General features: G+C 44.5%; 1 protein-coding gene across 1 annotated transcript in view; it reads right to left on the bottom strand.

Moving 5' to 3' along the window:
- Positions 1-11,217: 11,217 nt before the first annotated feature.
- Positions 11,218-26,815, bottom strand: part of TXNRD3 (thioredoxin reductase 3) — an 80,667-nt gene continuing 65,069 nt past the window's right edge. Inside the window, exons 17-18 of the mRNA XM_050781696.1 lie at positions 11,593-12,078; positions 11,218-11,482 (exon numbers count right to left, since the gene is read on the bottom strand). The gene's annotated coding sequence lies outside the window, so the exon portion shown is untranslated. The remainder of the gene's footprint in view (positions 11,483-11,592; positions 12,079-26,815) is intronic.

Genomic DNA, 26,815 nt, shown 5'->3' with positions numbered 1-26,815 from the left:
GGCATCAAGTAATCAACCCATCTCAGACTCCCAAAGTGCTGGGATTACACGAGTGAGCCACCGTGCCTGGCCTAATTCATATCAAGGCATTTTCTAAATTCCCTTGTGGATTTATTCTTTGACCTACTGGTTGCATAAAGTGTGTTATTTAATAGGCAAATACTGTAAATTTTCCAGTTTTCCTTCTGTCATGGATTTCTAGTGATTCCATTGTGATAAAAAATATACTTTGTATGATTTGAATCTTCTTAGGCTTATTAAGATTTATCTTATGGCCTAATATGTCCTGGAGAACATCCCGTGTACATTTAAGAAGAATGTATATTTTGCTATTGTTGGGTTTAGTTTTAATATATATAATATAATCTGTTAGGTCGAATTGGTTTAGAGTGTTGTTCAAGTGCTCTATTTCTTTTTCTTTTCTTTTCTTTCTTTCTTTTTTTTTTTTTTTTTTTTTTTTTTTTTTTTTTTTGAGACAGAGTCTCACTCTGTCACCCAAGCTGGAGTGCGGTGGTGTGATCTCAGCTCACTGCAACCTCCATCTCCCAAGTTCAAGCAATTCTCCTGCCTCAGCTTCCAAGTAGCTGGGACTACAGTCATCCACCACCATGCCCAGCTAATTTTTGTATTTTTAGTAGAGACAGGGTTTCACTATGTTGGCCAAGCTGGTCTCGAACTTCTGACCTCAGGTGATCTGCCCACCTCAGCCTCCCAAAGTGCTGGGATTACAGGCATGAGCCACCGCACCCAGCCTCTATTTCTTTATTGACCTTCTTCTGTCTGGTTCTATTGATTATTGAAATTTGGGTATTAAAATCTCCATCTATTATTGCAGAACTATTTCTTCCTTCAATTTTATCAATTTTTGCTTCATATTTTTGGGGGTTCCATTGTTAGGTGCATATATGTTTATGATAGCTATATATTTTTGATGGATCAACCCTTTTATCAATGTTTAATGTTCTTTGTCTCTTGTAACCTTTTTGGCTTAAAGTCTATTTTGTCCCACAATAACATATCAATCCAAGCTCTCTTTTGATTACTGCTTTAATGGAATATCTTCTTCCACCCTTTTACTTGCAATCTATATGAGTTTTGAATCTAAAGTGATTCTTTATAGACAGCACATATATGGGCCTTTTATACATTCTGCTAATCGTTGCCTACTAATTGGATAATTTAATCCACTTTCACTTAATTACCGAGAAGGAGGAACTTACCTCTGCCATTTAGTATTTCTTTTCTTTATGTCTTATGCATTTTTTGCTCCTCGATTTCACAATTACTGCCTAATTTTTATAGTTAGTTGATTTTTATAGTGTACTACTTTGAGTCTTGTCTTCAGTCTTTTTCAGTATATTTTTTAGTTACTATCTTAGTGGTTTAGCTTGGAGGTTACAATCAATACTTTACACTTATAACCACCTAGTGTGAATAGCAACTTAGTTAAAATTGTATATAAACACTTTACTCCTATATCCCTTCATTCCTCCACTTTATATTGTGATTGTCATAAATTACATGTTTATACTTTGTGTGCTTATTAACATAGATTTGTGATTATTCCTTCATGCACTTAACTTTTAATTCATATAGGTACAAAAGGAGTTATATACTAAAATTACAATCATACTGACTTTTATATTTAGCTGTGTAGCTACCATTATCAGTGTTCTTATTTTGTATTATAGTTGCAAGTTTCTGTCTAGCATATTTTCATTTCTGTTAAAACCCTCCCTTTTCCCTTTAGCATTTCTAATAGAGAAAGTCTACTGATAACAAACTCCCTTTTTTGCTTTTGTTATTTGGAAATGTCTAAAGTTTTCCTTCATTCTTAAAGTATCATTTTGCTAGATATAGAAATCTTGGTCGACAGCTTATTTTTCTTTCAGGACTTTAAACATGGCATCCCTTTCCTGTGTAGCCTTCACAGTTTCTGATGAAAAATCAGCTGTTAATCTTATTGAGAATCCCTTGTACATGATGAGTAGCTCCTCTCTTGCGGCTTTCAAGATTCTCCATTTGTCTTTGAGTATTGACAATTTGACAATAATGTGTGTTGGCGTGAACTGAGCTTTTTGAATGTGTATTATTATGTCTTTCATCAGATTTGGGAAATTTTCAGCCCTTGTTTCTTCAAATATTCTTTTATGTCTTTTTCTTTCTCTCTCTTCTCCTTCTGGGACTCCAATGCAGTGTATGTTATGCTTGATGGTATCCCACAGGTATCTCAGCCTCTATTCATATTTTTCATGTTTTTCTCTTTATATTATTCAAACAATAATTTTTATTGCCTTATCTTCAAGTTATGGGTTGAATTGTGACCCTCTACAATTTATATGTTGAAATTCTAAACCCCAGCACCTCACCATATCACTTTTTTTGGATATAAGATCATTGCAAATTAGTTAAAATGAGGTCATACTGGAGTAGGATGGTCCCCTAATACAATATGACTAGTGTCCTTATAAGAAGGGAAAATTTTGGATGTAGACACACACTTAGGGAGAAGGCCGTTTAAAGATAAAGACAGAGAACTGCCAGCCAAAGAATGCCAAATAATGCTAGCAAAACACCAGAAGCTAAGAGAGAAGGATGGAACAGGTTCTGTCTCACAGTTCTCAGAGGGAATCAACCCTGCCATTTTGGACATATAGTCTCCAGAACTGTGAACCAATAAATTTCTGCTGTTTAAGCTACTGAATGTGTTTGTGGCACTTTGTTATGGTGGTCCTAGCAAACTAATTCTATGTTTTGTTTTTGGTTTTGTCTTACTGAGAACTGTACATTCTGAGTACTGTAATGTGAAAACTCTAGAAATCACATATTCCCACTCCTCCGGAATTATTTTTGTTTGTTGAGGGTTGGAGCCACCCATTTGTGACTTCCTGAAGCTTTTGCAAAATGTGTATTCAATGTGGAGTGTGGTTGCTGGAATTTCTGTTCTCTGTGGTCAGACTTGACAAAGATTTCCTTAAATGTCTGGCTCCCAAAAAAGGCAAAATAAAAATAAAATAGCTCTTCTTAAAAATTACTATTTCTCTAATTATCCTTGTGGCAGAGAAGCTGCTTCAGATTGTGGGAGTTGAAAGAATGACCAGCCTCTGAGCCATCCCCCCAGCAAGCAAATGCAGCCATTGGCAGTCAAACACACACCCTGGTTTGTGAAGGACAAGGTCCTTATTGCCCTCTCTGGCACCAGCAGGTCCCACCATGAGCATAAGCTGTCATCCCACAGCTGCCTGCCACACTGCTAGGGAATGGAGGATATTAGGCACTACTAGAAGCATGGAAATTCACCAGCTTCTTCATCAGGTTCTTCCATGGAGGATGCAAGTGTTGGACTAGACTCCAGAGTTCCAAAATAGCTGCTTTGTAAACTTCCTGACAGCTCAACTGTTATCTCAGTGGAGGGATGGATTCCTGGAGTATCATATGCCTCATTTCCCATAATGTCACTTTGGTTCATTCATTTTTATTGCTGAGTAAATTTCTTGGTATGAATGTACTGTAGTTTGGTTAACTGTTCACCTGTTAAAGGACATTTTGGTTGTTTCCAGGTTGAGGCTGTTATAAGTAAGGCTGCTACAAACATTCAGGTACACACAGAAATGAACATAAGCCTTCATTTCTCTGGGATAAATGCCCACCCATTGGGTTTTTAATTTCTACCATCAAAATTGACATTTTTCCCATCCAAGTACTAACCAGGCCTGACCCTGCTTAGCTTCTGAGATCAGATGAGATCAGGTATGTTGAGGGTGGTATGGCCATAGACAAAATTTACATTTCTAATATTTCTAATAGTTATCTTTTGAGTCTCTGAATGCTACTTTTGATGATATATTCTATGTTCAGGTCATGATTGTAATACATTCTCTCTGAGGATTTCTGCAATACTCCCTGTTTCTTTCAAGTCTGATGATCTTTCTCTATTCATATTAAATGTTGGAGATTAAAAAGATGTTTGGATTTGGGGGACATGGAATTGTCCTTTACCTTTATTCTAATGGTAGTTTTACAACTGTGTTTTCTGGACACATAGAACTATACACCTAAAAACTGAATTTGATTATAAGTAAATTATGCCTTAATTTTTAAAAATTAAGAAAATCCAGCACTTGAAGGCTCTAAGCATGTGTTCATGGCTTACTGAATTTGAGCTTCTTTGTCAGATAATCTAACCGGATAAGTTTACTTAAGGACATTTACTCAGTATTTTTAAGTCTTCCCTCAGGGGCCTATAAGACTCTACCAATCTCTCGTTAGAGCAAGGGCAAAGGGCTCATTGCCAGAGTTCTGGAAAGTGAGTGAGAGAAGAGGTCTGAGGATTCAGGAAGTATTTGTTCATCTCAATATTGTGCTGGTGTAGCATCCATGTCTCCATTTGTGCCTAGTGCCTTGTAGTCAAGAGATCCTTGGTTTTAACCTTCTCCAGAAAATAATATTTTGGACAGTTGCCAGTGTGCAGAAAATGCCCTGAAAGGTGGTGGGAGGTGGGAATCCCATTGTCTCATAAGTAAACTTTCAAAGAATCTACTTTATCTCAGTCGGCTGCCACATCCCAACCTGTTCACTTCCTTTTCCAGAGGCACATGGTGTCAGCAATTTGAGATTTTGATTACTTTGATATAAAGTCAGAATGGGTTCTTGACTTTCCCCCATGCTGTCTCAGAATTTTCTTTTTTTTATATGCTGGGTTATTTTCCACTCGTCTATTGCTTTTCTTTCCAAAGTTTCACTGCTTGACTATTTCTCTCTTTTCCTATCCTGAAAGAAATTAAAGAATACCTAACTAAATGGAAAGACAACCTGTGTTTATGGATTGAAAGATTTAATATTAAGATGGCAATACTACCCAAAATGTTCTACCAATTCAAGGCCATCCCTATCAGAATAGATTCAATGCAATACTTATCAAAATCCCATTGGTTTTGTGCAGATATGGAAAAGCTGATCTTCAAATTTGTACAGAAAGGCAAGAGACCCTGAATGGCCAAAACAATCTTGAAAAAGTAAAACAAAGTTGGAAAACCCACACTTCTTAATTAGAAAACATGCTACAAATCTACACTAATCAAAACATTGTGATACTAGCATGAGGATAGACATGGATCAATAGGGTAGAATTGACAGTCCAGAAATAAACCCATAAATCTATCATTAATTGTCTTTTTACTAGGGTTCCAGGACCATTCAATGGGGAAAGAATTGTCTCTTTAACAGATGGCACTAGGACAACCGAATATCTGCATGCAAAAATATTAAATTGGACCCTTACATTGCACTACACATAAACATTAGCTAAAAACAGATCTAAAGTCTGAATATAAGACTCTTAAAAGGAGTCTTCCAAACTATAGAAGTCTTAGAAGGAAGTATAGGTTTAAATTTCCATATTCTTTCATTGGACAAGGGTTTCTTAAATATAACATCAATAGTGTAAGCAACAAAATAATAAATAGATAAAATGGACCTTGTCAAAACTAAAACCTTTCATGCTTCAAAGGATATTAACAAGAAAGCCAAAGACAACCCATATAATGGGAGAAAATACTTGCAAATATGATCATGGTTTAACATTCCAAATTGTATAAAGAACTCTTACAATTCAACAATGAAAAGACAAAACACCAATTTAAAAAGGTGCAAAGTACTAAAATAGACATTTTACCCAGGTAGATATACAAACGGCCAACAAGCAAATGAAAACATGCTCAACATTGTTAGGCATCAGCAAATTGCAAATCGAACCACAGGGAAATACTACTCCCCACCCATTAGGATGGCTATTATCCAAAAAAAAGGAAAAACCAATTGTTGATGAGGATGTGGAGAAATCAGAACCCTCTCACACTGCTGGTGGGAATGTAAAATGGTACAGTCGCTGTGGAAAACAGCCTGTCAGTGCCTCAGAAAGTTAAACATAGGATTACCAGAAGACCCAGTGATTCCAATCCTAGGTATATTTACCAAATGCTTGAAACAAGGACTCAGGCAGATTCTTGTACACTAGTATTCATTGCGGAATTATTTATAATAGCTAAAAGGCAGAAACAACTCAAGTATCCATCAACAGATGAATGTATGAACAAAATGTGGTATAGCCACACAATGGAATATTATTTAGCATAAAAATGAATGAAGTACTGGTTCATGCTACAACAGGATAAACTTCAAAAACATTAAACTAAGTGAAATAAGCCAGACACGAATGGTCATATATGATCCCAATTTTGTGAAATATCTAGAATAGACAAATTCACAGAGACAAAGTAGAATAGAGTTTGTCAGGAGCTGGGGAGGTGGGGCATTGGGAGTTATTGTTTAATGGGGATGGGGTGTCCCTTTGAGATGATGGAAATATTTTGACAAGAGGTGGTGGTTGCACAATATTGTGAATGTACTAAATTAAAGTGTGCCATTGAATTGCACACTTTAAAATGGTTTAATTCATGTGAATTTATCTCAATAAACACAACTCCACCCACTGCCCCCCACACAAAGATGAGCCTAGAACATCTTGTTTGCCAGAAAGCAAGTCAGTGATCAAAGAGTGATGAGGACACTTCAAAATGACACAGAACCAGCTTGAATTGGTCAAATCAGGGTCAATCTGTATTTTATTAACTCTGCAACAAAAAGAAACAAACTACTGATGTCCACAACAATATAGATTGGTCCCAAATGCCTTCTGCTAAATGAACAAAATGAGCCACTACAGACTACATACCATGTGATTCTACTTGCAAAACTATAGTGACAGAAACACACCAGTGGTTGGCAGAGGTCAGGACTGAAGGGGAGTGGATTGACTTCAAATAGGCACTACGGAACGTTTGTGGAATTATAGAATTATTTTTTTTTTTATTTTTTATTTTTTTTTGAGACGGAGTCTCGCTCTGTCACCCAGGCTGGAGTGCAGTGGCCAGATCTCAGCTCACTGCAAGCTCCGCCTCCCGGGTTCCCGCCATTCTCCTGCCTCAGCCTCCCGAGTAGCTGGGACTACAGGCGCCGCCACCTCGCCCGGCTAATTTTTTGTGTTTTTAGTAGAGACGGGGTTTCGCCGTGTTAGCCAGGATGGTCTCGATCTCCTGACCTAGTGATCCGCCCGTCTCGGCCTCCCAAAGTGCTGGGATTACAGGCTTGAGCCACCGCGCCCGGCCCTATAGAATTATTTTATATAACCATTACGGTGGCTACCTCAATAAAGTGGATAGAAAATAGAACTAGCTGCCCATGTTTGAAAGAGACTTCACATTTCTCCACTATTCAGGGAACTCAGCTGCCATGGCCTGCATGACCCAGGTAGCTACAGGGGGCCAGGTGAGTGGAGACTGACCCTTGACAAGGCCTATGTGCTCTCTGGACGCCTGGGCTGCTTCACTCATTTGTGTGAGCACTGGACCCCGAGGGTGTACGAGCCAAAAGAAATTGTGTCTGACTCCTAAACAGCTTACAGGACAGAGAAGGGGTGAAGTGATACTGGGGTTAAGGGCTGTGTCCTGGGAGCCTGAGCTGGGGGCGGCCTGTGAGCATCTGTAGGAATAGTATCCTCTTCTCTCTCTGGAAGCCTCTGTGGCCACTGCAGGAATCCCAGCCCCTCCCAGCCACAGGATGGGCTCTGCTCTCCCTGGTGCCATAGTGTGCTGCCATAGTGTGCTGGCAAAAGGAAACAGCAGAGGCAGATGCACGGGCTCCAGGCGTGGCAGGAAGACTGGCTGACCCTGCTGTGGGACTGCAGCCCTTGAGATTTTGAATATCAGAGGGAGGGGGTTGCCCAGCCTCTCTGATGAGACATGCGTGTGGTCCAGTGATGAACCGAGTGGGTGAGGGCTGAAACCACCTCTCCCCTCAGATTTTCTGGAGCGTCATTCCTGGCACAGGCACAAAGAGGTTGAGGATGCTTATGACTCCAGTGTAGATTGTGTCCTTCATAAAACCCTGTCTGTCCGGTTCAATGTTTCTTATTTTACATTCTTTTTTTTTCTCACATTACAATTGTGACCCAGGATTTTGCCTGGGTAATGGGGTTTGCTTTGGGGACAGCAAGAGGTCATTCTTCCATCCCATCCTCTCACCACATACAAGGCTGCTGGGTAGGAGGGGTCAGGGACATCAGATCGTTGGGCTTTGAATTCTGCCCTAAGTCTTACCTGGGGCCTGTGAGTCCACTAAAGAGAAAACTCAAATTGCATATTTTTAAATACAGAGACCAGATTCAAGTTTGGGAGTAGACAGCTGTTGTACAGTGGGGGACTTAGTGGGGACCACAGAGGTGGCAGGCGGGACCAACGAGGGAGCACCTCCCAGACTAGAGCGTGATTCATGGCTGCAGGAGCAGGGACATTTGATATTGTTGACAGCTTTTGTGTGTGAAGTCCTTCTGTGACCTAAAAGGTACCAGCCCTGTGCCAGAGCCTGCGGTGGGAGCTGTGTCCCCTGGAGGCAGAGGGTGGTCCTGAGTCCTGGCCTCATCTCCATGGAGGGAATGAGAGCAGGGCACCAGCTCTGGGGTCAGGCAGCTATCTAAGAAGATGTGAGTCCAATCCCTTTCCCCAAACACCAGAGGAAGGGGCCTTGACAGGGCTGGCAGAGGCCCAGGTTTGTTCCCCCAGGGCAGCAGCTCTCCAGTGCGGGCGGCCGGGCTGCCTTTGCACTTGGCTGGGCCATCCTTGGTATGCTGGTGGTGATCCAAGGGGTTATAAGAAAACAGAGCCCCAAGTGCCCACAGGTGCATTCAAGGTGCTGCAGGAAGAAATTCAGACTGCTTGACTATGAGGCTAGTCTGTTTTCCAAATGCCTGGAGTTGGAAATGCCCTTTAAATTGGCACACAGAGATGGTGTGTTGGTCAGCACTAACCTGCTGCAACAAAGACACCTCCAATGCAGTGGCCCGAAACACAGAAGCTGGCACCCCCCTCTTCTAACCTTCTAAAGATGAGCGGTCTACGTTGGTGGGACTGTGCCCAGTGAGGTCACTCAGTAGCCCTGGTCCTTCCTTGTGGTTCACCTCTCCCTGAGGTGTATGGCCGTAGCCGGCTCCTTTCACACCTGTACTCCTGCCTGTGGGCTGAAAGAGGAGAGGAACTGGAGGGCAGGAAACTTCACATATAAGGACTTGAAGTGGAAGCTGCAATATCACATTCCAAACCTAGTCACATGGTTGGCAGCCATGCCAGCTGCAACGGGACATAGGATGTGTGGTCTCTAGTTGGCACTGTATGCCCAGCCGAGACTTTCCTCCTAAAAGGAAGAAGTGGGGACTGGCTTCAGCAGGAAATGGCAGGAAGCTCTTCTAAAGTGATGAGGGGCCTGTTCTCTAAGCAGATTGGTCTTCAGTTTCCCAACAGACCGGTGGCTCGAGGGTCCTCGCCAATGCTGGTGCTATCTGTCCAGCAGAGCACAGCGTGCCGTGACACAGAGCAGAAGCTGGTTCCGGACAGGCCCTTACTGTCTCGGGTCCTGCAGCCAGGCCAGTTGGGGGACCACGCCCTGAAGCACACAAGCTGGGTGCTCCCGCCTCTCTGCACCCTCTGGCACGGTGGGCATGGGCCCTGAGCCCTGCTCTGCTCCTGCAGCTTGTGCCCTGCCTAGTCCCATCACATTTGGATACCAGGTCCAGGCACCTCCCTTCTCAGTGCCCAAACCCACCGCCACCCCGTGACCACCTAGGAGGCAACAATGGTTGTGCCCTGCCAGGCCCTTCCTCAGCAAGCTGAGAAAATAGCTCCTCCTGGGGCGAGGGGAGCCGGAAGGTTTACCTCACCGCCCAACACCCAACGGGCTGGGGTGTGAGCCAGGCAGGAATTTGGACAGTCTTGACACAGGAAGCAGAGCAGCCCATCCTGGCCTGCAGAGGGCGCCGGGGGTGGTCAGAGAGCAGGAGAGCAGCCTGCAGCGCTGGGCTCTTGGTTTGGCTCTCATAGACCTGTGTGTGGCCTACATGGGCTCTTGGACACTGTCAGACAAGGACTGGAAGGACATGTGGCTGGGGTGGACGACAAGGGTCAGAAGGGAGGGCAAGGGAGGAATAGAAGCCAGACACACACACTCACTGCCTCCCCTCACGCAGCACAGAGCCTCCTGGAAGGGGCTGGGCTGGCAGGGACGGTCGGGGAAACCATCCACAGCCAAGGCCTGGGTCTTGAAAGCAGTCTGGAGAAAGGGCGGCACTCATTTCACGGGCTCAGAGGCCAGGGAGGCTCCTTGGCAGCTCATTGGCCCTGTCAACTGGGGCCACTAGAAGGACGAACTATGTTCAGGGCCCTGCTTAGTGGCTGACAGTACACTGCCTCACCCTTCTGTCCTTTCAATGTTCATAAGTCTCCCCTACGCGCTACTCTCTGCTGGTCTGTCACTGTGTGTTGTCGCATTATTTCATGGGATTTAAAGAGTCAAACAGTTCAAATATAAGGAGCTCGTGGCTGTCAGCTGCAGGGCTCCTGGAGGCAGCTGCTCAGGCAAGAGGGTTGGTAACAGGGCCTCCCTGGCTTTCCTAACTGGACAACAGCAGCCAGTGCCACTCTTCAGCTCTCACTGAATCACTTGACATGAGCAGAGCAGCAGCGCCCAGAGCCACAAAGCCTTCCTGAAATAAAACTCCACGAGCAGGGGGCTCTTCCCCCGTGGTCCCATTGTCAGGTCTGGCAGGAGGCGACAGGCGGCCCACTCCCGAGGGTGCACTCACCAGGAGAGTTGCAGGAGATGTTGGCACCCCATGTCATCGGGGAGGAGCTGCCTGAGGGCTATAGCCTGGGTGGAGGTCACAGCCTCTGCCCACCTGGGGTGCCTATGGGGCTCCCACCCCATTTGGTCTCCTGCTGGTGCCTCCCATGGGTTGGACCTGAGTGGAGGTCAAGGCTGGAGTCCTGCTGACAAGTCCTGGAGGTCGTCTCCAGGGACACGAAGCAAGTGGAGGAGGGTTGGCGGTGGGGGCGGTGGGGGGTGTCTGCAGGAGCAAACAGAACCTCCGGCACACTGCTTTGCTTCAGGAACAACTTTTCTGACTCAAACTCAGCAGAGTAAGTGGCATGCTGTCCCCTGCCCCACCACACACTGCTCCTCACCAAAACCAAAACCATGGGCCCCTGCTGCTCTCCAAAACCAAAGGCCATACCCTCTGTGCCTACTGTCTCAGGCCACGTCGGCCAACACCCCCCTGCTAGCTGGCCAATGGCGACTCCCTCACAGGGAAGCGTTATTCTCAAATGGGGATGTATGAGTCTATCAAAGTCAGCACTCGCATTTCATTGTTTGTATTTGGTGCCTTAGCTTATACATGTAATATGTGCACGTGGTCTAAAGAGACAAGAAGCCCTAAAAGGCTCACATGAAATACCTCTGCTCTCTGAACGACCTTCCCCTTTCCCCAGGTCCCTTTCCCAGCAGCAGTGGTGTCTGTCTGGTTTGGTGTTTCTCATTGCTAAGTCATTGGGTGTAGCTGCCCTGGCTTCTTCCATGAGAGACCATCCGCTGATATCTGTTGTGGGAGATGAGGGCTTAGTTGTTACAAACTGGCCTCTGTGCCCTGTCTCATCCCCTAAAGCAATTGCAGGAGAACTTCTGGTTAAATCAGCGCTCATCACTTACATTTCATGTCTGGGCAAACATCATCCTTTCTCATGGCTGGCTCTGCCTTAACCTCCACTTCCCAAGGGCCAGGATAGGTTTCTTGGCCTTTCCCCTCTGGCTGCCCAGGCTCTCCAGAAAGATCTTTTGCCTTCTCCTGGCTGGAGGGTCCAGACCTGGCTTGTAGTGCCCTGGAGATCTTCAGTAGTCTCTTAATCTCTTCCAGGGGACTGGGAACCCCCGTCCAAAAACCTTGTCTCCATGTTCCAGAGAGGACGCCTCTGCAGTGGTGCGGGAGCAGCAGCAAGCTAGCCCCATGCTCAATCGTGCCCTCACAGGCTCTGGTGGTGTCTGCTGCTCAGCTTTCAGCTCCGGATGCCCAAGCCTCCTCTCACTCAGGTCCCTCCTCCAGCTCTGGCTTCCAGAGCTCAGCTGCTGCAGTCTCCTGTCCTCCTATCATTCCGGGTCTATGCTTTCATGAAACATCCCGCTGCAATCTGAGAGAACCTTCAGTAGACAGTATTATTACATTTGTTTTCAATCCACCTTCTTAACCCAGAGGTTGACTTTATCTTATATATCTTTTCTTCTGTGCCATTATTATTATAATTCCTTTCTGTTTCAGGCAGTGAGACTGTTTCCTTTTACAGCAGTTGTAAACCAAAAAGTATCAGAGACAGGTCCCAATCAATTTAGAAGTTTACTTTGCCAAGGTTAAGGACATATCCCGGGAGATAGGTCTGTGCTTTCTCCAGACATGATTTTAATGGCTTCAATATTTAAAGGGGAAAAGCCTGCTGGAGAGGACAGAGGGAGGGTATGGTCTCATTACTGAATCCACATGTGGCAAGAGAAAAGGAGCAGGTAAGGGAATGGTCAATTATGTGTTTATCTTGTGCTCACTATAAGATAAGGTGAACATGGAGTGAAGATCTTTAACCTTTTATCTGTCACTGTCTGCTCAGGAACAAAAGGACAGACTGCTTCTTGCACGACTCGGCTTTCAGCTTAATTTTTTCCTTTCGGCAGAGTGAACTGGGGTCCCAGTTTTTATTTTCCTTTGTAAACCAAAAATAAAATAAAATTCTAAGGCTCCCCAACCATTTGAATGAACCCTTCCTCTCCACCAGGGCATTCCAAAGTTAAGCAGAAAAACTGGTTTAGGCCATGATGGGAAGGGAGCGTTGAACATGCTTCATCATACCATCTTCCTGTTAGCAGCGGTGGTGAATCAATACAGGTCTGCAGCAACCTCAGTTCTTGCAAGATCCTCAGAGGAAAGAATTCAGCCGAGGGGCATAAGGCAAAGGGAGAGACGGAGGCCAGTTTGGAGCAGGAGTGAAAGTTCATTAAAAGGTTTATATACTTTTTATAAAGGTTTAGAGCGGGAATGACAGGAAGTAAAGTACACTTGGAAGAAGGCAAGAGGGCGTCCTGAGCGATCAAGTGCACGGTTTGGCCACTGATTGGGGCTTATATGTTGAAAGGCTCTCGGAGGGTTGCATCCCTTCTGCCCTGATTCTTCCCTTGGAACGGGCTGCCTGCCTGCGCCGTGGCCTGCCACAACTTGGGAGGGGCCACAGGTGTGGTGTGTTTACTGAAACCGTGCGCATGCTCGCTTGTGGTGTTCTTCCCTCACCAGTCAAGCGTTTTAAACTCCACCGTTTTGCCTCTTAGCGCACATGCTTGAACCCACTCGCCCAACTCCTGAGACCTTATCGGGAAGCTGCTGATCAGATTGTATCTATCTATTGGGAGACTGCCTTTTCCTGGCGCTGGCTGCAACCAATTATTATTTTAGAGAGACAGTTTAACGACTGCCTGACCATCACCTGATGGTGGCCTGACATTCCTGGTGGGGAGGCCCTCTCCTGCCCTGCTCATGTCTGACTACCACTCCCTTTTGGATTTCAGGAAAAGCTGACCAGCATTAACATCAACACAGAACTTAAGTGTGATAAGAAACATTTATAGTCTATTCTCTCTGAAGTCTGCTACCGGAGGCTTCATCTGCATGTTAAAATTTTGGTCTCCACAACCCCTTATCATCGTAACCCAGATATTCCTATCTATTGATCCCAGGTCTTTAGATACGAACTTAACTCTTTCAAACAACTACCAATCAGAAAAGTTTAAAATCTACCTATAACCTGGAAGCCCCTCTGTATATCTTACATGTTTTTGATTGATACCTCCTGTCTCTCTAAAATGTATAAAACTAGGCTGTGTCCTGACCACCTGGGGCACATGTTCTCAGGATCTCTTTGGCCATTGGTCACCCATACTTGGCTCAGAACAAATCTCTTCAAATATTTTACAGTTTGACTCTTTCATTGACACCTTTCACATAGCAATATTAAGTTTCCTTTTAAAATACACGTATTTAAGTACATATTCATAAAATGTAAGTTGATTTACAAAAATATTACTAGGTAGGGCAGGCACAGTGGCTCACACCTGTAATCCCAGCACTTTGGGAGGCCAAGGCTGGCAGATAACCTGAGGTTGGGAGTTCAAGACCAGCCTGACCAACATGGAGAAACCCCATCTCTACTAAAAATATAAAACCAGCTGGGCGTGGTGGTGCATGCCTGTAATCTCAGCTACTCAGGAGGCTGAGACAGGAGAATTGCTTGAACCTGGGAGGCAGAGGTTGTGGTGAGCTGAGATTGTGCCATTGCATTCCAGCCTGGGCAACAAGAGCAAAATTCCATCTCAAAAAAAAAAAAAAAAAAAAAAAAAATTACTAGGTAAACAGTGCAGGTAAAAAGTGACTGGTAGAAACCAGGAGTGATGGAAGTTTGGGAAATAGAGCACTTAAGGAATTTTAAGGTTCCTTAGATATTTCTGAAATGTAATGATTTTGTAACCATTAGGAAAGAAAGATACCAAAATCTCCAAATTTGTTTGATCTGAAATACCCACATGATCATCTTAGTAGACTGAGAAAAGCTTTTGACAAAATCCAACACTCTTTAAATGATAAAAACTCTCAATAAACTAGGAATAGAAAGGCACATCCTCAACTCAACAAAGGGTGTCTGTTCTCTTCCACAGGGAATAGAACATTCAGTGATGAAAGACTGAATGCCTCCCCTGGGATCGGGAGGAAGGCAAGGAGTTCTCTTCTGGCCACTTCCACTCAACATTACACGGGAGGGTCTAGCTTGTGCAACCAGGAAGAAGGAAACAATCCTGTCCAGATTGGAAAGGAAGGAGTACAATTATTTTTATTTGCAGGTGACAGGATCCGGTATATAGAAAATTCTAAAGAATCCATTAGAAAAACTACTAGAACTAATAAAACTAGTTCAGCAAGATTGCAAGATGTAAGATCAATATACAAAAATCAAGTGTACTTCTATATACTAGCAATGAGCAATCCAAAAATGAAATTAAGAAAATTTCATTGACAAAAGCATCAAAAAGAATAAAAATATTTGAGACTAAGTTTAATAAAAGAAGTATAAGACTTGTACCCTGAAAACTACAATATATTGCTGAGAAAACTTCAATAAGCTCTATAAAAATGGGGAGATATTCCATGTTCATACATACTGAGACTTCATCATTAAGATAAAATACTCTGAAAGTGATCTATATATTCAAGGCAAAATCCCAGAAACTGATAAGCTGATCCTAAAATTTATATGGAAATACAAAGAATCTAAAATAACCAAAACAATCTCGGAAAACGACGAAATAGAAGGAGTCACACTTCCCACTTTCAAAATGTAATACAGGGTTACAGTAATGAAGACAGACAGTGTGTTACTGGCATAACCAACGGAACAGAATTAAGAGTCCTTCTGGACTCTTTATGACCAATGGATTTTTCTTTAATTTATGACCAACTGATTTTTGACAAGTGTACCATGCAATTAAATGTGGAAAAGGCAATCTTTCAAGGGTTCTCTGTCCAGTGGTGCTGGGACAATTAGATACATGCAGGCAAAAAAATGAACTTAAAAGCTTACCTCACATCATACATAAAAATTACCAAAAATAGATCATAGACTGAAATATCAGAGCTAAAACTATAAAACTTCTAGAAAGAATGAGGAAAACTTTATGATTCTGCATTAGGCATAGTTCTTAAATAAGATACCAAAATCATAATCCAAAAGAGGGAAAAACTGACAGACTTTATCAAAATTATAATTTTTGTGCTTCTACAGACACCAAATGAAACAAGCCACAAATGGGGAGGACATATTTTCAAATCACATATATGGTAAATAACTGGTATCCAAATAATGTAAAGAGCTCTTATCACCCCAAAATAAGAAAACAAACAACCCAGTTAAAATATGGACAAAAGATCTGAAAAGACATTTCACCAAAGAAGGTATATGACTGGCTGAGAAGTACCTAAAAGGCCCTCAATATTGTTGATCATTAGAGAAATGAAAATTAAAACCTCACTGAGACACCACTCTCTACCCATTAATGCCTATTATAAAGAATTATTGTGGAGGATGCAGAAAAACTAGAAATTTCATACATAGCTAGTGGAAACATAAAACGGTTTAGCTGCTTTGGAAAACAGTTTAGCAGCTTCTCCAGAAGTTAAATATAAACTGACCATACAACCCAGTCTCTCCCTTCCTTCATTCCTATTTATTTATTTATGAGTCAGGGTCTCACTCTGTCACCCAGGCTGGAGTGCAGTGGCATGATCTCAGCTCACTGCAGCCTCCGCCTCCCAGGCTCAAGCAATCCTCCCACCTCAGCCTCCCAAGTGGCTGGGCCCACAGGCACACACACCACCATGCCCAGCTAATATTCTTTTATTTTTCGTAGAGACAGGGGTCTCGCTATATTGCCAAGGCTGGTCTCCAAGTCCTGGGCTCAAGCTGTCCTCCTGTCTCAGCCTCCCAAAGCACTGGGATTACAGCCCTTCCTGTATTTCTTGCAAGAGAAATGAAAACAAAAACATACAGGTTTCTGTAGTCTCTTTATCTACAGGCACAGCTGCTTAAAGAAACCAGACAGCCCTGTGTCGCCAGAACTTCAAGACCCTTCCCTGAATACCAGAAGAAGATGAGAGGGCAGAAACCAATGCAGTCCAGAGCAGGGTCCTGACTGAGGCATCCTAATGCTGAAGTCCCTGCCCCTAAAGGAAGACAAGGCCATCAGGTGTCCCATCCCAGTGATGCCTGAGCCCCACCCTGTGCAGGCCTCCTCCCCTTGCCCATGCAACTCTACAGTGTCTGCTCTGCCTGTGGGGGAGCTGCTGTAGGGCAGAGCTCCCCTTTCCACTTCCCAGCAGTGAGTCCCAGCACCTGACTGCCTTATCAATTGGCCAAGATCGAGTAGGGAAGGGATGCAGTTACTGGTGGCATATTCATAGCAGCCTTAGTAACAGCCAAACAGTAGAAACAGCCCAATCCACCAAGCGCTGCATGGGTAAATCAAGTGTGCTATTCAGTAGTCCTCCTGCTGGAATACTATTCAGCCACATGAAGGAATTCCGCACTGATCCACGCTCCAATGTGTACGAACCCTGAGGACATTACACTCAGTGGAAAAGCCAAATGCGTAAAATCAGCACGCTGTGCGATTGCATTTGTACAAAATGTCCAGAATAGGCAAACTTTTATAGACACAAAATAGACCGTTAGCCTCCTGCGGCTGGGGTGAGAACAGGGATCGGCCGGCAAGGGGCACAGGGTTTCCGGGGGATGATGAAAATGTTCCAACATTTGGGCTGTGGTGATGGTGGCACAACTCCATAAATTTATTTAAAGATCATTGACTCATACACTGAGAACAAGGGGAACTTTATAGTATATAAACTATACCTCAACAAAGTTATTCACATTTTTATTCAATCAAAAGTATCAGTTCGGATATAAATTTCCCTTTGCCTAGATTCAAAAGCTAACAAAGCAGGGGCAGCCATGTGCAGGTGCCTGGGGCTGAAGAGGAAGGCTGGGCACTTTCACACCTGCAGAGGAAATCATACGCCAGTTCTACTAAAATCCTGTATTAAAGCCACACATACCCACTGGAGAGTACATATGTTGAAACATCTTAGCGCACCACCCTGAGGGGCACAGCATCTTGGTTGGGCAGGGAAGCATGAGGCCTGAAGTCAGAAAAGCTCCAAGCTCCTCTGTAAGAGGAGCACGGGCAGCTGGGAGGGCCAAAGGAGACAGCACCTGGACCTCAGTGCCACTCAGGAATCCATGGGCACAGGGCTGGGCAGAAGGGAGAGCAGGAGGATGGGGAGGAGGAGCAGTTAGTGAGGGGTGTTTCATACCTCACTTTCCAGCTTTTCATATGTACCCATGATAGTAGTGATTATGCTGTCATGGTGGCTTTTTCCACTTATCACTGGAAATGACTCTTTCTTTCTGCCTGTTTTTTTTTTTTTTTTTTTTTTTTTTTGTTGTTGTTGTTGTTTTTTGAGATGGAATCTCACTCTGTTACCCAGGAGTGCAGTGGCGCGATCTTGGCTCACTGCAACCTCCACCTCCCAGGTGCAATGAGTTTAAGCAGTTCTTCTGCCTCAGCCTCCTGAGTAGCTAGGACTACGGGTGTGTGCCACCACATCCAGCTAATTTTTGTATTTTTAGTAGAGACAGGGTTTCACCATATTGGCCAACCTAGTCTTGAACTCCTGACCTCGTGATCCACCCGCCTCAGCCTCCCAAAGTGTTGGGATTACAGGCATGAGCCACTGCGCCTGGCCTTTCTGCCTGTTATTAAATGTTGTCCACGAACACTGATGTGTCCAGCCAGGGGAAGCTTCTTAGCAGCCCCTCCAAGGGAAGGGCTGCAGTCACCAGGGTAAGAAGCACCCTCTTCTGCGCTCATCACACACCACTGCAGGTGTGTGCCCAGCAGCTGTTCTCCTATGTAGAGGTTCTTTCTACATAATTCATTAAACTCTTTTCCACAAATATTTGTTGCACACCTACTAGGAATCAGGCAGTGTATCAGGAGCTGGGAATGTAGTGATGAGCAAACCAGGCACAGGCCCTCCTCCCATGCAGTATGCAGTCTCCTTGGGGAGGCAGACTGGAACCAAATAACCAAGAAGTAAATTCTCTGTGGGTGGGGGCTAAGTACATGTTGATTAAAGGGAAGGGAGAGGGCTGCGGGCAAGAAAGTGCAGAGCTGGCTGGCTGGGCACCTGGCTGGAGAGCAGGGAGCTGGGGGTAGCTAGAAGATGGGCAGCCCCCGCCAGGCAGGGCCTTGAGCCGTGCTAGTGACTTTGGTCTGTGGTATCAGAGAGTACTGGTGGTCATTTACATAGGCTCAAAGTCAAGATCCACCACTCACCAGTGCATGGCCTTGGACGCATTACTTATTCTCTCACCTCAGTTTCCTCACCTGTTAAATGGGAGCAATCACAGTTGCAGGGAGGATGAAACGGCTGTGGAGGTCCTCAGATGGTACTTGCACACTGGGAGGCTGGCTGGGTGTTTGCTATTCTCACGCAATCCAAAAGAAACAGGGTATCTTTAAAAGGTATTAAGCAGGAGAGTATCATCATCAGATTTGTGGACATGGGAAGGACAGATGGGAGGGGATGGACATGACAGGGGGACTTAAAACATGGAATTGAGAGGGTCGGATGTTGGGGGAGGCAAAGGAAATGTCAAGGACGAGCCTCTGCTGGGGCAGCATGGAGGTGCCAATCGCTGAGATGTGGGTTGTAGATGTGGTGTGTGCTGGGAGGCAGGGTGCGTGCTGGGAGCTGTGGCCTAGATGTGTGGCCAGGGTACAACAGTGCCTGAGGAGGACCCAGGGCTGTGGAGCAGGAGGGGCTGGGGTCTCTTCCTATGCACTACTGGCCTTCCTGGTGTGGGGATGCCCGTGCTTCTGAGATGTTTAGCATCCCTGACCTCTCCCAGCCAAATGCCAGTGCAGCTCCCCACTCTCCAGCTGTGGCAGGGTGGGAGGGGACTGGGGGGAATCACAACTGCAGTTGGGAGGCAGTGCTCTAGGTCTCAAGGCTGCCCAACACCCAGAGGGCAGCCCTGCGCTCCAAGCCCGCCCTCCCCAACACACTGGGCTGAACCCACCAGCCCCTGGGCTCTGCCTTCAGAAGCCCATCCTCAAAGTACCAGCCCACCAACTAGCCCCCACACTACCATCCCATAATGCTCTGCCCACCACCCCCTTCCCCGCCCCGAGTGACCTCCACACTCCCCACTCCCTAAGCCTTCTGCTTTGCACCAGGAACTGCTCTCCTGGTGGGGGTGAGGGCAGCCCCACGCCCATGTCCTTACCTCATCTCCTGGTGCCCTGCCCCTTGCTCTGAGCAAAGCCTGGCCTCCCATGCCTGGTTCTGGGCAGCGGCTAAGGGATCCACACACAAAAGCAAACAACACACAACCCAGTGCCAGGGACACATGATCCTCGAGTGGGTGACCCTGGAGAGCTGCACCTGGAGGAAGAGAGGCCTGGGCTCTGGCCCCCTGCCTGGGGCCTGGTCCTGCTCTGTGCCTCGTGCTGTGTGACCCTGGGCAGGCCCTTCACCTCCTGACCCTCAGTCTCCTCAAGTGGAGGCCAGGAATAAGCCATGACTCCTGGCAGCGTTGTTGTGGGGTTAAAGACGACACACCTGCTAGATGAGTGCCTTGCAACGCAGGGCAAAGGGATGAAGGGGGAAGAAGGGCTGCCCTCACTGGGCCTCTGGTGATCCCCAGACTGCCCTCAAGCAGTCCCTGCACACCTGTGTCCTCCCAGGGGATGGGCTCCAGCCCTGGCCACCTTCTCCAGGTGCTCAGTCACAACGCTTCCTCTAGGGTCTCTCCCTTGTGATCTTAGCAATAGTCACGACCACATTTCACCCTGACAAACATGTAGAGCAGGAACCAGCCACAGGAGAAGGGGGTCACAGAGAGCTGTTGCCCCGCCCACACACCCTGCTCCTCTCTGCAGGTCAGACACAGCCACCACTAGATCTGGGGTTTAGTCCATGCCGTGTCCTCCCCTTTGCACACTCAGCCTGCACTAACCCCAGCAGAGAAGCAGCCTTGTGTGGCACCCCCGACACTCCCCTTGGTGGTCCCCATTGGCTTGGCTCTGTGATCAGCAGCATGTCACATGGGACCCTCCTCTCCATCCTCTCCCTCTCTTGTGTGTGGTGCCATCTCCTGTCCTCCCGCAAACCGAGAGCTAAGGTGGGCAGTCCCTGATCACAGGCTGGCATCCTGGGTTCAGAAGACAGACTGCCTGGGTTCAAATCCTAGTCCCAACACTTACTAACGCTGGGCCTTGGGCAAGCTTTACAAATCTGCATCTGCTTCCTGTGTGTCTCATGGAGTTGACAAATATAGCCCCTGCCTCAGACAGCTGGGGTGCAGGTTAAATGAGATACATAGGAAATGTGCCTGGCACAGAGCTCAATACATCGTGGCTATTGTTGTTGTTTTTTAAAAGCAGTTTTCCTGGTATTTTACCATAAAACATATGGACTAGTGTGAGCCATTCTGCTATTTCCCATGATAAGAAAATGTAGGCTCTGCCCTCCACAGGTAAGGTATGGGAGGGCTAGCCAGGTCCCTGCTCATGCCCACTGAACAGCTCAAAGCCCAGCACTCAGGGTGTTGGTGACTCTCATTGCCTACGCTCCTCAGAAAAGGTGACAGGACTCAGATAAGTGAGAGGATGGTTTCTGACACACAGCTGCAAACCAAAGGGCTAGGATTCTGCTATGACACTCAGGGCTCTGTAAGGAGCAATTTATGTGAAACATGATATTTCTGGCAAGTAAACATTTGCTGAATGGAGGAAGTCACAGGGAAATCCCCAATCCTGCCTTAATGAGACAAACAGTCTGCTTAAGTGACAAAATAATTGTTTGTTTGTAACCCATCAGAGAGCTGAGAATGCAAACAAAAACAAAAGCAAAAACAAAGCAGACTAAAATAGATCCCCAAAAGTGACAAGCCTGCTCAGAACGAGGGGGCCAGAAGCTGCTTTCCTCCAGGTAAAGTACTGGAAGTGGAGGAGCCCACCATGGATGGGGAGAAGAAACCGGCCACGCTCACAGCAGAACACAAGGGGAGTAGGTGTGTGGATTCCAATCCCCAGGAGCCCAGCCCAGGACAGGTCGGCACCCCCCCACCCTGGTTCTCCACCCGCGTACAGGGCAGAACAGGAGAGCTGAGAGGCATCCCTCCAATACAGCGAAGGCTGGAGGCACAGTGCAGGGGGCAAGGGGACCCCAGAGGCAGCGCTGGAGAGCAACAAGAATGCCTGAGCCGTCCCTCACAACGCAGGGCAAAGGGCAGTCCCTCGCAATGCAGGGCCGAGGGCTCTCAGTAAGGCAGAGGAAAGTCTCCTGTGGTCAGATGCTGGGTGCAGGCTGGAAAGCATGAAGATGGCTGCGGTCTTTCCAGTGCTGAGATCCTAAGTCCTGACGATGGGACAGTCCTGATCACACCTTCAAGACATGCGAGTTTTGTGGAGAAGAGTCTGACTAAAACTGTGAAAAGAGCCCAGCCCAGCTTGGCTACATTTGGATGGACTGAGCCACCCACACTAACACATGGGCAGAAAAGGAGGAACACTCTTTTTCTGGAGGGTAAATGTTATTTATTAATAGTTCAGCCTCTACTTTAGGTAGTGAGAATCACTAACACCCTGAGCACTGGGCTTCAAGCTGTTCAATGGGCAGCCAACCCCAGGGTCCTGGATAGCCCTCCCCTAACTTACCTGTGGAGGGCAGAGCCTGCCCTTTCTTCAGCCTATCCTTTCATATATAATGCCTGACGTGCAAACTTAGGAGACATTTAAAACAACAACAACAAAAAAAAAAAAAAAAAAAAAAAAAAAAAACAAGAAAATGTAACCCATCACCAAAAGGTAACATTCAAAATGTTCAATAAAAGCAGACAGGGATGACCAAGGTATTGGGAACAGACAGGGGCTATAGAACTCGGATAAATATGTTAAATAGTCTAAAGGAAAAGGTGGATGTTATGAGAGAATAGAGGAGGAATTTGAGCAGATAAATGAAAATATAAAAAAGAACCTATAGAAATGCTAGAAAGGAAAAACATAATTCATAAATGAAGAATTCATTTAATAGTGTTAACAGAAGATTGGACATAGTAGAAGAAATAATCAGTGAACCTGAAGACAGGTCAGTATATCCAAACTGAATTACAACGATCCAAACAGAAATACAAAGAGGAAAAAACTGAAAGTCTGAGATATGTAGAGCATTAGAAGTTTAAAACATCTGCAGTTGAAATTCTAGGAGAGGCAGTATGAACAGAATAAACATTTGAAGAGGTAATAGCTGAGAATTTTCCAAAATCGGTCTAAGACATCAACCTACAAATCCAAAAGCTCAATAAAGCTCAAGCAGGATGAGTACAAAGAAAAACATCTACAGGTACATAAGAGCCAAACTGCTGAAAATTAAAAATAAAGAAGAAAAATCTTAAGAGCTGACAGAGAATGGGAAAAAGATACACTACATAAGAGGAAAACAGTAAGGGGACAGCTGATGTCTCATCAGTAACAGAAACAAGAAGATGAAGGAACTGCATCCTTAAAGTGCTGAAAGGGGGAAAATGTCAAATTAGTCTTCTCTATCCAGCAGAAATAACCTTAAAAAAGGAAACTGAAACAAAGACATTTACAGATAGACAAAAGATGAGGAAATCAGTCTCTACCAGACCTGTGAGAAATGCTAAAACAAGTTCTTCTAACTGAAGCCCAAAACAGATAAAACTGAGTTGAGGTGTTTTCTTTTCATTTGTTTCTTGTGGGTTTTTCCCCCGACTTATAACAGATGGAAATACACAATATACATATACAATAGATGGAAAATGGCTTAATTTCCTAGAGATTAAAATACATAAATATGGATCCTAGCACTGAGCTGAAAGAGATGTTTGGCCATGAGGAGAGTGGCTAGGCGGCACAGAGAGTCATGCAGAGGGCATCAGGATAGCAATATGAGGTCTGAGAGTTCCAAGAAAAGCAGACAGATCCAGCAGCAACCTGCAGCATTAAGTGACTTGAGAGCAGATGGGGCAAGCCCCTATTCTCCCAATAAGCCTACGGTGCATTCCCTTGACATTTGTACCAGCTAGGGAATGACTTGAGTCCTGGCTCTTTATATTGAAGATCACAACCAGAACAGATGGCAGAGAAGTTATGCCTAAGGGCTTTGTAGGAACAGCTGTAAAACCCACAGCATGGTCTTTGATCACTCTGAGACTTTCATCAGTAGAAGAAATACTAAGTGAGTACAGGTCTCTGCTTTTAAATATGCATACCTTTCAAACTAAGTGTTTATTTTTTATGGCAATTTTAATGAGCAAAAGATGGCAGACAAATTAAACCCATCCAAAAACAGGGTAAAATGTTCTGATCACATGAAATATAAACTGAGTCCTACCTATTAATTTATTAACATTATTTCATGCTGCCTTGATAAAGCGGAAAAAGAATGAGCTTGAAATCAACAGGCTGACGTGTGAAACATGGCTCCAAAGGAGGGCCACTCTCCCTGTGGACAGTTTCCTCATCCGTATTTTGTAGTGTTGTTGAGATGGTTAGATGAATGTGTAAACCAAGCATGACTCCAGCTTACTGCAGAATTCAATATTCATTCCTTTCCCTGTAAATGACAAAACTAATCTGTACAGTTGACTGTTTACCTGTGCCTGGTATTCCCAATTATAAACTCTTTGAGGGTGTAGACCACACATAATCCTCTATGCAGGACTGGGTCTTGTGTCACAACAATGGCTGAACAAACAAGGGTGATTTTGGGTTGAGACAATGGGGTTTTCTAAATAGACAATCAGCAAACAAGGACAATTTGACTTCCTCTTTTCCTAATTGAATACCCTTTATTTCTTTCTCCTGCCTGATTGCCCTGGCCAGAACTTCCAACACTATGTTGAATAGGAGTGGTGAGAGAGGGCATCCCTGTCTTCTGCCAGTTTTCAAAGGGAATGCTTCCAGTTTTTGCCCATTCAGAATGATATTGGCTGTGGGTTTGTCATAAATAGCTCTTATTATCTTGAGATACATCCCATCAACACCTAGTTTATTGAGCGTTTTTAGCATGAAGCGCTGTGGAATTTTGTCAAAGGCCTTTTCTGCATCTATTGAGATAATCATGTGGTTTTTGTCTTTGCTTCTGTTTATATGATGGATGACATTATTGATTTGTGTATGTTGAACCAGCCTTGCATCCCATGGATGAAGGCAACTTGATCGTGGTGGATAAGCTTTTTGATGTGCTGCTGGATTTGGTTTGCCAGCATTTTATTGAAGGCTTTTGCATCAATGTTCATCATGGATATTGGTCTAAAATTCTCTTTTTTTGTTGTGTCTCTGCCAGGCTTTGGTATCAGGATGATGCTGGCCTCATAAAATGAGTTAGGGAGGATTCCTTCTTTTTCTGTTGATTGGAATAGTTTCAGAAGGAATGGTACCAGCTCCTCTTTGTACCTCTGGTAGAATTCGGCTATGAATCCGTCTGGTACTGGACTTCTTTTGGTTAGTAGGGTATTAATTGTTGCCTCAATTTCAGAGCCTGTTATTGGTCTATTCAGGGATTCAACTTCTTCCTGGTTTAGTCTTGGGAGGGTGTATGCATCCAGGAATTTATGCATTTCTTCTAGTTTTTCTAGCTTATTTGTGTAGAGGTGTTTATAGTATTCTCTGATGGTAGTTTGTATTTCTGTGGGATCAGTGGTGATATCCCTTTTATCATTTTTATTGCAACAATTTGATACTTCTTTCTTATTAGCCTTGCTAGCAGTCTATCAATTTTGTTGATCTTTAAAAAAAAACCAGCTACTGGATTCATTGATTTCTTGAAGGTTTTTTTGTCTCTATCTCCTTCAATTCTGCTCTGATCTCAGTTATTTCTTACCTTCTGCTAGCTTTTGAATGTGTTTGCTTTTGCTTCTCTAGTTCTTTTAATTGTGATGTTAGGGTGTCAATTTTAATTCTTTCCTGCTTTCTCTTGTGGGCATTTAGTGCTATAAATTTCCCTCTACACACTGCTTTAAATGTGTCCCAGAGATTCTGGTATGTTGTGTGTTTGTTCTCATTGGTTTCAAAAAACATCTTTATTTCTGCCTTCATTTCGTTATATACCCAGTAGTCATTGAGGAGCAGGTTGTTCAGTTTCCATGTAGTTGTGCAGTTTTGAGTGAGTTTCTTAATCCTGAGTTCTACTTTGATTGCACTGTGGTCTGAGAGACAGTTTGTTATAATTTCTATTCTCTTACATTTGCTGAGGAGTGCTTTACTTCCAACTATGTGGTCAATTTTGGAATAAGTGCGATGTGGTGCTGAGAAGAATGTATATTCTGTTGATTAGGGGTGGAGAGTTCTGTAGCTGTCTATTAGGTCTGCTTGGTGCAGAGCTGAGTTCAAGTCCTGGATATCCTTGTTAACTTTCTGTCTCGTTGATCTGTCTAATGTTGACAGTGGGGTGCTAAAGTCTCCCATTATTATTGTGTGGGAGTCTAAGTCTCTTTGTAGGTCTCTAAGGACTTGCTTTATGAATCTGGGTGCTGCTGTATTGGGTGCATATATATTTAGGATAGTTAGCTCTTCTTGTTGAATTGATACATTTACCATTATGTAATGGCCTTCTTTGTCTCTTTTGATCTTTGTTGGTTTAAAGTCTGTTTTATCAGAGACTAGGATTGCAACCCCTGCTTTTTTTTTTTTTTTTTTTCCATTTGCTTGGTAGATCTTCCTCCATCCCTTTATTTTGAGCCTATATGTGTCTCTGCACGTCAGATGTGTGTCCTGAATACAGCACACTGATGGGTCTTGACTCTTTATCCAACTTGCCAGTCTGTGTCTTTTAACTGGGGCATTTAGCCCATTTACATTTAAGGTTAATATTGTTATGTGTGAATTTGATCCTGTCATTTTGATGTTAGCTGGTTATTTTGCCCATTAGTTGATGCAGTTTCTTCCTATCATGGATGGTCTTTACAATTTGGCATGTTTTTGCAGTGGCTGGTACTGGTTGTTCCTTTCCATATTTAGTGCTTCCTTCAGGAGCTCTTGTAAGGCAGGCCTGGTGGTGACAAAATCTATCAACATTTGCTTGTCTGTATTTTATTTCTGTTTCACTTATGAAGCTTAGTTTGGCTTGATATGAAATTTTGGGTTGAAAATTCTTTTCTTTAAGAATGTTGAATATTGGTCCCCACGCTCTTCTGGCTTGTAGAGTTTCTGCTGAGAGATCCGCTGTTAGTCTGATGGGCTTCCCTTTGTGGGTAACCCA

This window comes from Macaca thibetana, chromosome 2, assembly GCF_024542745.1.
Source record: "Macaca thibetana thibetana isolate TM-01 chromosome 2, ASM2454274v1, whole genome shotgun sequence".
Classification (NCBI taxonomy): domain Eukaryota; kingdom Metazoa; phylum Chordata; class Mammalia; order Primates; family Cercopithecidae; genus Macaca; species Macaca thibetana.
Note: the sequence above shows the minus strand (reverse complement) of the source record. Positions and strands in the feature narration are given on the sequence as shown.